We start from the raw sequence: 11920 nt of genomic DNA, 5'->3' as shown, positions 1-11920 counted from the left end.
AGTGTTGTGATCCTAACTTTATCTTCCAAGGAAGGAAACTTGTGCATTAGCATGTTCAAGGCATTACATACCCTCTTTTATTATTCGGTAGAGTAGAGCTAACCCAGTCATTTGGTCGTTTATCAAACAAGAAGTCTGTGAAATGTGACATATATCTTATAAATAAATTTAAAATTTTGAAGGAATAACATATTTTTAAAATTCTTCTCTAATAAATTATATAATATTATACCTCTATGCTTAATGAAAATGAAGGACGAACCACATGAATTTATAAGTAAACATGAACATTTGATGATGTGAATGTGATCTTAGCCATCACGTGAACTTGTGTGGAAGAGGTTTTGAGGCTAGATATGATGTTATAGTTAGGGTTTTGTGTGGATATCACGAGAGGATTGGTATGCCTGAGCCATATATTGGAAGGGAGCAATGTGATATGGGTTAGCGAGACTAGGCCTTATTGGATGGATGTCCCCTTTCTAGAGCCCTTACACTATGATAAATGTGTCATCGATTCAGACATAACTCAAAGAAATTGTCTGAAGTAAGTGTATCTTCTTTTCCTCTTCAGTCCAATCTTTTATCACGAGATGATCCGTGTGCCTGAGCCAAATATTAGAAGGGACCAATGCGATCTGGATTAGCAAGACTGAGCATCATTAGATAGATGCTCCCTTTCTAGAGCCCTTGACAGAAACATATGTGGCCGGCAAGCCAATCGCACACACCACATCTCGTTCTATGTACATTAATAGAATTTATTCATTATAGTGCATGTGTGACGTTTAAAATGAAGTTCATGAATACATGATCAGACTTGGTAAATTGTGATGAGATCGTACTAAAGAGATCATTAGTCTTTAAAGCATATGTTCTAAGCATTTCTATTCGAAGGATATGCGAGAAGGACATCAAAGTATCCAGATAGAATATCACTATCTTGCCTCACTCATATGATGATTATGGCCGGTCCCGTAGCCATTAGTGTGGAGACACTAAGGATAGATAATGAGTGTTCTTTAGTGGAAAGAGTTCACTAAATTGATCCATATGAATCCCTAAATGGTATTATACCGAACTGTCAATCAGGTTGATTCACGTCATGGTTGTTGATAAGCCAAAAATAGTGGTGAATTTCACTACATTTTAATCCCTTGTCGTTGTCGATTTCAGCTTAGACAATAAAATCTATCAAAACCCTACTTAAAATGTGTAGTGATAAGTAAAGGGTATCGTCCAAGGGAAGCTAGTAAGTTAATTCAATTGATGATCTAATTGAATAATTTGACACTAATTAAAGCTATTTTTATCTTCAATGAAGATCAAATCACCCTAATTAAATGAGAAATTTAGAAAGGGAGGTAGAAGAGATGAGAGGAATAGAAGAATATGGGGCTCTAAATTGGCTTCTTTGATCCAAAGAAAAGGGTCAAAGGGGTCAATTAGAGAGGTTTAGAGGAGAAAATTTTGATTTTTTTTGGTTGGTTCTGTAGGCTTGATAATTCAAAAATAACTACTCTATTGGATAATAAAAAGGGACATTTAATCTCCTAAAAATTGAAGTTTTTTTATAGCTTTTTTTAATGTGCACTTGGAATAGCTAGGTAAATCTCTCAATTTCTCCTCTCAATCCTAGTAAGGGCTTGTACATGCTGCTCAAGCCAAGCGATTTAGAAGTCCATACCAGAATCAAGAAGAACAATCAAGAAATTAAACTAACATCATCCAAAATACACGAAAAATTCAAATACAAAGAAGGAAAAAGTACCAAATAGGTTGATCCAAGCTGGAGCTCCTCTCTGTCTTGTAGCTGTGATAGAGCACCATCAAGAATGACCCCTCCTCTTGAAATTCGGTTTTTATACTTAGGTTAAATGGTAAAAATTACCATTTTACCCCTAATTAGTATTTTTTCCATCAATGTAGGCGTGATCTAAATGATCCAACCATACAGATAGAAATAGGGGATCAAGACGAGCAAGTCAATAAAAAAATCATCTCAATCAGACTTCAGGATCAGAAGTTATTAATAAATGAATTTAAACCAATTTTAACCATTGGATTTAAATCCATTTATTTAAGTATTTACTTTTGAAACACGTAATGACATGTCGATTCCTCATTGGATGATGAATTTTAAACTCCAAATGGTGGGTTCATTCTCGTTGCGCCATGTACCCCTTTCCTGAAATCAGAATAAAGAGAAAAATAGAAAAAAATAAACATCGTACAAAACGTTTTGCACTTGTATGTGCGCTTGGACTAGTGTCTCCCAATCCCAAAGCGCCACATCATCAACGGTACGTGGGCTGTGTATGCATTACAAGGGAGAGAGAATTCCCTGGAAATTTGTAGAAAAGTCCCCTTTTAAAAACGCGCATGCAAAAGGACACCGCCCTAAAAATATTTATGTATATGTCCTTTTTGCTTTCTCTCTCCTCTTTTTTCTCATAAAAACCATTAAAAAATCTAAGTAATTGCAATAAAACCCTGTAGCTGTTTAAATAATAGCTTTATACCTGCACACATGACCGAGAGCTGTTTTTGAGGCCATAATTGCAACTAAAATTTACGAAAAGCCCCTCCAACTTTAGAAATTGCTCTAAAACTCATATTTTTCATATAAATATATCCTTTTCCTATTTAAAAATTCATTTCTTCTTTGAATAATTCCCAAAAAATCCAATAAAATCCTAGAACATTCTATAAAATTGACTAATTCATCCCCATACTAATTTACCTCGAAATTAAATTTTAAACCTGCCTTTTTATTTAAAAATAATTATTTCAACCTCAAATAAATCCCTAAAAATTCATAAAATTAACAACAAATTAGGGGAAAATCAGAAATCCCTTGAAAACATTAATTTCATGAAAATATGTGATGACAACACATATTAATCTCGTTAAATGCATAAAATTGTGCTAAATTTCTTGAAATACAACCCAATTTAGGGTGTTATCAGTTGTGTAAGTGGTCCTTAGACTTGAGACACCAAAGACGTCTTGTGGATGGACGCTTGTACTTTGACTATGGCCAACAAGTCTCTAATCATGGGATTCTAAACGGTCTTAGTTCGGGTACATGAAGAAGTTCAAGAAGACGATTGAGTTGTCAAGATGGGATCGTCCACCCTCAATATAAGAGGTGACAACTCAAGGAAGACGATGCGATGAAGTCCTTGGCCAAGGTAGTGAAATATCGAAGAAGAGTTGTCTGATGACTTTTGAATGCATCAGTACTAATTCGGATGACCGATTAGGGTTTGATAGTTAACCATACCCTAAGTCGTCCAAGGAGCGTCAAGTGAATGAGGGATTATACGTAACCGATGACGAATATGTTCTATGAGTGAGTCGATATATACTCCTTTGTATCTTCTAGAACATAAGGTGTAGCTTGACACCCCACATGTTGGGGACTCGACCTATCGATTAGGTTAAAACAATCCGACGGTAATTAATCTATATGATGATAGGGCATATTAATTTGGAAGGCAATAAAGGTTATTGGGTCGTTGGAGTCGTTAAGTAGACTGATACATGGGCCTAGAGGGTCACACGCCAATGGTCTTTTGGACGTCGGAAGATATACTTAAGTTTTGGGGGTTTTAATGAAAAATACCCACCTAGTATAAATAGGGGAAGGCCCTAAACAAAATTCACACATGCCAGAATTGTTCAGGGGCCTTTCCCCTTCTTCTTCACTCTCCCGACACCCCCTATCCCTACCCGATGTGATCGGGACGATGTAACGACTCTGACGGAGAAAGAACGTGGCTCGTCAACGAGAAGGAGGAGATCTGACGTGCCGAGGACTGCGTGGATACGTTTAGAGGCTGCACACGTGAGCAGCTCGACTTGGCTCACTCCAGGATCCAAGAAATCATGAATGTGATCCATGGAAAGGTACTTCGTTTAATGTTTTTATGGATGTTGTTCGATTCGTTCAAGTCTTCCGCTGCGAATCGTTTTGATTTATTCAGCCATGTTAAAGCCTCTAGAATCCAACACTTATGACCTTGTATGTGTAACCCTCTAGGCCCATGTATCATTCTAGTTAATAATTTTAATGGCCCAATAATATTTATTGACCAACCTTATTAATTAACTATATCAATATATAGATTAATTAAATAAGGATCGATTTAACCCGATCGATAGGTTAAGTTTCCAACCTGTGGGGAAGCCAAGCTACACCTCGTGCTCTAGAAGATACTGTGTAGTGTCAAACTCTCCCATGGAACCTTTACCGTCATCGGTTACCATAGATGTAGAATCCATCATCCACATAACTCTCGAACGACTTAGGGTATGGTTTATCGTTAAACCCTAATCTATCATTCGATTAGTACTGATGCATAATGGGGATCATTGGAGAATGCCTTCTCCAATATCCTCACTACCCTGGCCACGGATTTTTTTGCATCGTCTACCTCGAGTCAATCTCCTCTTAATCCGAGGGCGGATGATCACATCTTGACCACTCAATCATCTCCGTAAGCTTCTTACTACATCCAATCGATAACTAATTTGAATCCCATGATTAGAGGCTCATAAGTCATAGTCAAAATGTAGTCGTCCACTCACGAGATGCCATTGGTGCCTCAGGTCAGTGGATCACTTATACAAGCATGACTTGAATCAACTTGATTGACGTTTAGGTATAATACCATTCAGTGACTCATACAGATCAATTCAGTGAACTCTTTTTCCAAAGAGCACCCAATATATGTCCTTAGTGTCGCCACACTACTAGCCATAGGATCAGCTATATTATCGTATAAGTAGGATCAACTAGTGATATTCTATCCAAATAATTTGATGTTCGTCTCAAATATCCATCAAATAGGAATATTTAGAATACATGTTTAAAGACCAGTGATCACTGTATTATGATCTCATCATAATTCACTAAATCATTGCACGTATTCATGGACTTCATTATAAACATCACACGGAATAATAATGAACGTAAATATTTTATTCAATGAACTTAAATAAACATGGTAGTGTGATTGGCTTGACGGCCACATAATATCTATTGGGGGGGGGGGGGGGGATAAAAACTTAGTTAGGGATTGGTTATAAATTCCCGTTGGATATCCCGAGATAGTAGTAAGGGAATAGCCTTGACTTGTATACAAATATCTATCGCCGTCCTTCTCATAGTCTTTAAATCTTAGTAGTATCTAAGATATATAGTATCACCACTTAGATAAGAAAATATTGACATTTAATAAGTATAACCTAATTCACCCCTCCCCTCTTAGGTTATCTCTAACAACCTTAACCAATAAGAAAGTTGTGACTTTAGGGTAGGAACAGAATACAATCAAAAGTTGTGTAGCAAGTACCTGTTATTTTTATAAATAAAACTAGGTAGTGATGATAGATAAGGTTTAGAGTGATTTTTTAGATTATAGAGATATAAAGCATCATAAAGGGGTAGATAGAGAGAGAAATTGATGTAAAAGTAAGGAAAAATAAAGGAAATGGATCACGATAATGGTTAAAACTTGCATCTAGGTTCCAAAATTACTGGTTTTGTGTCTTGAACTTCATGCCTCTTCCTAAAATTAGATCCTTATATTTTTCCAAGATCAGGTGTCTTTCTTTGTGAGAAAAGGATGAGAAGATGATCACTTCAAAACCCTTACTTCAACAAGTTTGAACAACCAACATCTTGGAGAGCCTTTTCATGTTGGCCAGTCACTACTCAATCACATCCATTATAAGGTAAAGAGATAGAGGAAGATAATAGTTATATATAGGAAATTATCTGAAATTCCCTTCTATTTTCCCTATTTTTACTCCTTGCCATTCCTTTCTCTTTTCTCATTTGTTTAATTTGAATTTGTCAAGATCCTTGATTTGAATTCATGCTCCTCATTAAAGGAAAATTTAGAGGAAATCATTGATATATTTAGGATTTTTCTCACATCTATATATAACTTCTTCTTTGAAGCCCAAAATTGAAACTGTTCCAATTGGGTTCAATAGCCCAAAGATATAGCAACACAAATCACATTGCATGCTCCATCATATTTTTCATGATCTAATTTAACTCTAAATTTCTTTCTAAATGAAACCTTAAAATAATCATCAGCATTAAAAACTAATTTTAAATATAAGTCAAGCAGGGTTAATTAGAAATGCCAAAAATATATAATTTTTAAAATATTTTAGTTAATAAAATGATAAATTCAAAATGTAGGTAATAAAGTATAAAATGTACGTATTTTTAATAAAATTTATCATGTTATCAATGGGTAGAGGCTTGGAAAACAATATGCAGGTGAGCATTGAGCAACATATAGGTGAGTGGATAGCATGCAAATAGAAAGTAGCAGTGAGGCACATCATGGGCGATCAATTGAGAATGAATAGTAAAATTCTGTGTCAATCATTGAGTAATGCCATAGATATTTAAGGGATAAAACCTGATGACAAACCTTGTCTAGGACATCGTCCGGTCGGCACCGAATATGATGGCTCGATACCAAGCTAGAGGTATCGAACGTCGACGGTGTCGTCATCCGACGGGAGAAACCCTAAATGGGTAATGGAACTACGATGCAATGCGTGATGCGCCTAGATGTCGTACGTGCAAGAGCTAACTAGCAGGAGATGCCGAACTCTGAGCTTGATGGAGTCGCTGGGTGCGGGCAGGGTGACCTCTCGAGCCTTGTTGGAGCAGACAACGATGACTATGGTGTCAAACAGAATCAATCCGTAGGGTCCCACACGTGGGAGGCAGGCTCGGCCTGTACCAATAAGATGCTCAAGTTAACGTAGTTCACGCTCAACCTTCCTCTCTCACCTATATCTCACCCGAGCGCGGTGGAGGCAATAAAAAAGTATACTGCAGAAAAATAACGTGACAGGTGGGCAGGGAGACGACGTACCTCATCGGCTACAACGTGCCTATATTTTCTGGGCTGTTGCGTCCGGTGTGAGCTTGGACAATGTCGGTTGCAGGAGCTTTCTCGGCCCCAAAGAAAGCTCTGATAGTAGCCACAAGAGAGCTGCTACTCCGGACAAATAGCGTCGTTCGAACGATGTTGTGATGACGGTGCTACCTCAGAGTGGGTTAGACTCCAACTTACATTAGGGGTGGAATCACAAGGACAACAACTTCGCGTCGCGTCCCCGAGGGGAGTCGGGAGCCTCCCTAGCGATGACGGTTGACCGGGCAATACATGGAGGAGGAAACTTGTCGCAAGGCTGAGGACTAGGCAGGCGGCCTTGATCGGGAGGGTCTGTCCTCACCCGTTTGGCCCCAAGGGGATGGGCGCTGGTCAACATACCCCTAGATCAAGGGGATTGCCCGATTAAAGAACCTGCATCTGACCAACCTAGGTAATCAGCACCGTGACTGGCGATTTTGAGCAAGCAAACACGTCGGAGGTGCCTGTGTCCAACTTGGCTCACGAGGGCTCTCTGCGGTGGACAGGCTGATCGTTGATGTGGAGAGCATTCGGGGACTCCAAGTGTGGTCCAAAGAGGCCGTGGGACAATTGCAAGCAGCTCTGATGTGACTACGTTGGGGTCGGTCACATGAGGGCGGCAAGAAAACTCTCAATCATTGTTGCAACACACGGGAAGAGGAAAAAAATTGGGCTGGCGGAAGAGGGAGAGAGGGCTACGACTTGGCTGATCGTCACCTCCCCTTCCTCCTTGGTTCTCTTCTCCTTGCCTCACTGCTCCTCCTCAATCTCTCCTTCCTCTTCTTCCGGACGGAAAGGGAAACCTGTGCTTTCTGAGGATAATTCAGCAGATGAAAAAAAAAAGCAAGTCTTAGAGCTAGGGCGCCCATCCTTTCTCTTGTAAGGGGAAAGGTGAATGGACCCCCTAGCTGGACATCATGAAAAAGAGAAGGGGGTGAGAGAGTAAGGCCCATTAAGGGGAATCCTTATAGAATGGATTCCCCCCATTACAATGCAAAGAAAGAGAAGAAAAGAAAAGAAGAGAAGAAGGCCTGGGGGGGTAGGAGGGGAAGAGAGAAAAGGAAGAGGGTGAGGCTCAAGATCCCCCTCCCCATCACAAAAAAAAGTCCAGCAATGAGAAACATGTACGAAAACACAGACGAAAACACAAACTTGAAAGAAACCGAATGGTCAAAACTCGAACAAATACGGTGCGCGTCTCAACCAGAGTACCTGAATCCGGTTGTCTTCACGGTCGCCTTGGCATGCCGGACGGGCTGAACGCGAACCGGCGGTAGTGTTGTTGACGATGACGGCATCCCCGAAGACGTCTTTTGGGACTCGGGCATCTCGGCGCCATCAAAGCCCTAGATGTGACATGATGTCAGGGAAAAAAAGGAGAGAGAAATATCACATTTAAGTCAATACCCATGATTCATTTTAACTTCAGGGCTTGATATCTGATGCTAAAGAAGGCCAATCGAGCTAATAATGGTAGCAGCTTTGCTTTTATTTCTTGTATTATTTATATGGTTGGATCTATAAGATTAGCCACATATATTTTAAAAAATTGTGTTTGCACATTATTCCTACCTTGGTAGGCTGATTGAAATAGGGTGAGATTTTTTAATACTCATCAATTATTTCTTTTTGTCTTGAATCTTTGGAGAGAAGGATCAGAGATGAGGGGAGGCTTGTTTGTGTCAACAAAATGACATGGTACGGACCAAATGTAAGGAACTAGGGTAAGTTCTTTGCTGTAATTTTTCTTATCTCCATCAGATTTTAAGATTTTAATTACATTCTTCCTTCTTCAGATTTCATTTTACTTTCGACATCATCTCCCAATATGTCATCTCCATTTCTCCTTTTCATCACATTTCCACTTAAATATTATATGCTAATTTACACATTCTTCACTCTTCCCTTTATTTGTGTTCGCACTCCATCATCACTTCTCATACATTTCTCCCATTCTCACTCTCTATCTTCATCTCATAATATCTACTTCTATATTAATATTCATATTGTTCTTATTAAACTGGAATTATTATATTCTCACTTTACCATCTTCTTTGTCTCACTATATACTGTTTTATACATTACTCCTCTCGCATTTCTATCACTTAAGGAATATTAAATCCATAATCAGTGTTACATGTGGAGAAAACCCATACCTATCACAATCTAGAATAACTATGACAGAATCAATTTTTATAAATTTATTGGTTAAACTCAAAAGCCAAAATGATGTAAATTTAACCCTAACTTTAAGTTTATAAATTGGTTGAGTTGTTACACAGTGGAGGACCAACATACACATGTTCTAGAAGATGCTTGCATGTGAAATTTATTTCATTATTTACTTTCAGATGTCTCCCCATACACCTCGGGCCTATGAGTCCATCTTGACAACTCAATCACCTCCAATGTGCTTCTTTGTTATTTTAGCTAGGACTGTTTATAATATTGTAATAAAGGGCTCCTTGGACATTCTCAAGACAACTATTCATCTGCAATATACCTTTGTCTTCTTAAGTCTAAGGACTACTTACACAATCATGACGTGAATTCCCCGATGGGAATTTAGCATGCTATCATTCAGGGATATATGGATTAATTCAATGAAAAATTTCATCTAAAAACCATCCACTATCTATGTTTAGTGTTTGCAGAATGATGTCTGATAAGTCCAAATTTAGCCGTTTATGTCGTCGTTTTGATTCAGACTTAAACAACAATATTTATGAAGTTTTTCCACTTAAATACTCTATACCTAATATAGGGAAAGTAAGGGGTCGATCCACAGAGAGGCAGAAATTAAATTTCAGAATTCTTTTCTCAAGCTTGGGGTGAAGGCAATGATTTTAAAAGTAAAACAATACAATTTTGGCATTTTTATAGATTTCAGGTAATTTTATAATTCACTATGATTTAAATTGAAGCCAAAATACAAAGAAAAACACAAAATAATATTTTTACACTAGTTTTTATATTTTCTCTTAACAAAATAAATCAGAAATAAACAGAAAAATTATTTTCTGCATTTATAAATTCGGAAAAAAATATAAAAAACCCAAAAAAATTCATATAATCAATTTACAGTCATTTTAACAACTAAAAAATTCTAAAAAAAATCTTAACTCTCGTTTTTAATATTTATTGTTGTTTTTGGTGTAAATTTAATTACATAATTCTAAAAATATTTATTTCTGATTTATTTTGTTAAGAGAAAATAGAAAATTTTGTGTAAAAATATTATTTTGTATTTTTCTTTGTATTTTGGCTTCAACTTAAATCATAGGGAATTATGAAAATTACCTAAAATCTATAAAAATCCCAAATTTGTATTGTTTTAATTTTACAATCATTGTCTTCACCCCAAGCTTGAGAAAAACATTTTGGATCGACCCCTTACTTTCCCTATATTAACTATTGAGTATTTAAGTGGAAAAACTTCATAAATATTTTTGTTTAAGTCTGAATCAAAATGACTACATAAACTCCAAATTTTCACTTATCAACTGGCGCCGTTGCCGGGGAGGCAATGCAAATTTGATTTCTGAATTTTTAGGTTTAGAATTTCTCTTATTTCCGTTTGGTATATGCTTGACTGAGGTTTGAAGTGCAGGGATATTATTTGTTTTTATAGTGGAAAGGAAGACGAGCACTCGGTGAACTCTAAACTTTTCTCTTTAGATATTTGCTGTAGTTATTTTTATTTTCTTCATATTAGTCATTTTATGCAAGGTAGAAGATCTCGGAACCCAAGTTTAATAGGTCTTGAATCTGTGGGAAAGACTAATAATTTGGAAGACACTTGTGCAGAATTTGAGGAGACATTTGTGGAAGAAATTAAGGATATGGCTATTCCTAATGATGAGAATAGAGTGATGAGATTGAGGGACTTTTATGAGCCAGCTGAGAGTAACATTCATCATAGGGTCCATGGGATCATAGATGTGAATGTGAATTTTAAAATAGACCCTCATCTTCATCAAACTTTGCCATCATTTTATGGAAAATTGAATGAAGATACTGATGAGTATTTATATGAATTTGTGGAGAAATGTGATTCTTATAACATTGCAGGAGTGACTTCAGATGCTTTGAAAATGAGAATGCTCCGTCATACTCTTAAGGATAAGGCAAAAGATTGGTTCAGAACTGTGGGTAAAAATTTTCAGAATTGGAGAGAGATGGAGAGATGTTTTTTGCAAAAAAATTATTAAGTCGGAAGGACTAATGCCTATAGGAAAGCAATTAGAGATTTTACCCAGGGAACTGATTCTTTTAGTGAATCATGGGAAAGATTGAAAGACCTTACTATAAAATGCCCTCATCATGGTATTCCTGATTGGAAAATAGTTCAGATTTTTATGATGGGTTGAATGACCATGAGAGAGGTAGAGTAGATAGTGCTAGTGGTAGTACGTTTATAGATAAAACAATCGATGAAGCTTCTAGTATTTTTGAGAAATTGGAAGATAGTTGTGCATATCATCAGGACTTGACTCACAATGGGAGAATTTCAGGGCCAAAACGTGGAGGCCCAATTGATGTTAGTGCAATAGAACCTGATTTGTGGAAAGATAAGGTAGAGAGCGACTTCGGCAAAGTGGGTAAGGCTGTGGAGGAGCTTTCCCAGAATATGAAGAAGATGATGAGCTCCTCTCCAACCTTTACTTCCCCTTATACTAACCCTAAACATCCTTCCCCTCTTTGTTCCATTTGTGAGAGTTTTGATCATACTAATGACATCTGTCCTACTCTTGAAAGGTGAATGCTTATGAGGGAAATAACCTCGTGCAAGGAGCTTGGAATCAGAGGGGAAATTATGGGAATCAGGGATGGAGCAAAGAAGGGAAAAGCAAGTTCCAGCCACGTCCATATCACCAGCAGAACAACTAAAATTATCAGAATTTTGCTTCTAACCCTCGTCTTAATTTTATTTCAAATTCTCAAGATTCACCTTCTAACTCCATGAT

The 11920-nt window shown here is 37.3% G+C and overlaps 1 non-coding gene across 1 annotated transcript; it reads right to left on the bottom strand.

Moving 5' to 3' along the window:
- Nucleotides 1-11178: 11178 nt before the first annotated feature.
- Nucleotides 11179-11282, bottom strand: LOC144706246 (small nucleolar RNA R71). Its single transcript, XR_013582214.1, has one exon. It is a non-coding gene; the product is annotated as a small nucleolar RNA R71 (small nucleolar RNA).
- Nucleotides 11283-11920: the final 638 nt, after the last annotated feature.

This window comes from Wolffia australiana, chromosome 7, assembly GCF_029677425.1.
Source record: "Wolffia australiana isolate 7733 chromosome 7, ASM2967742v1".
Taxonomy (NCBI): Eukaryota; Viridiplantae; Streptophyta; class Magnoliopsida; order Alismatales; family Araceae; genus Wolffia; species Wolffia australiana.
Note: the sequence above shows the minus strand (reverse complement) of the source record. Positions and strands in the feature narration are given on the sequence as shown.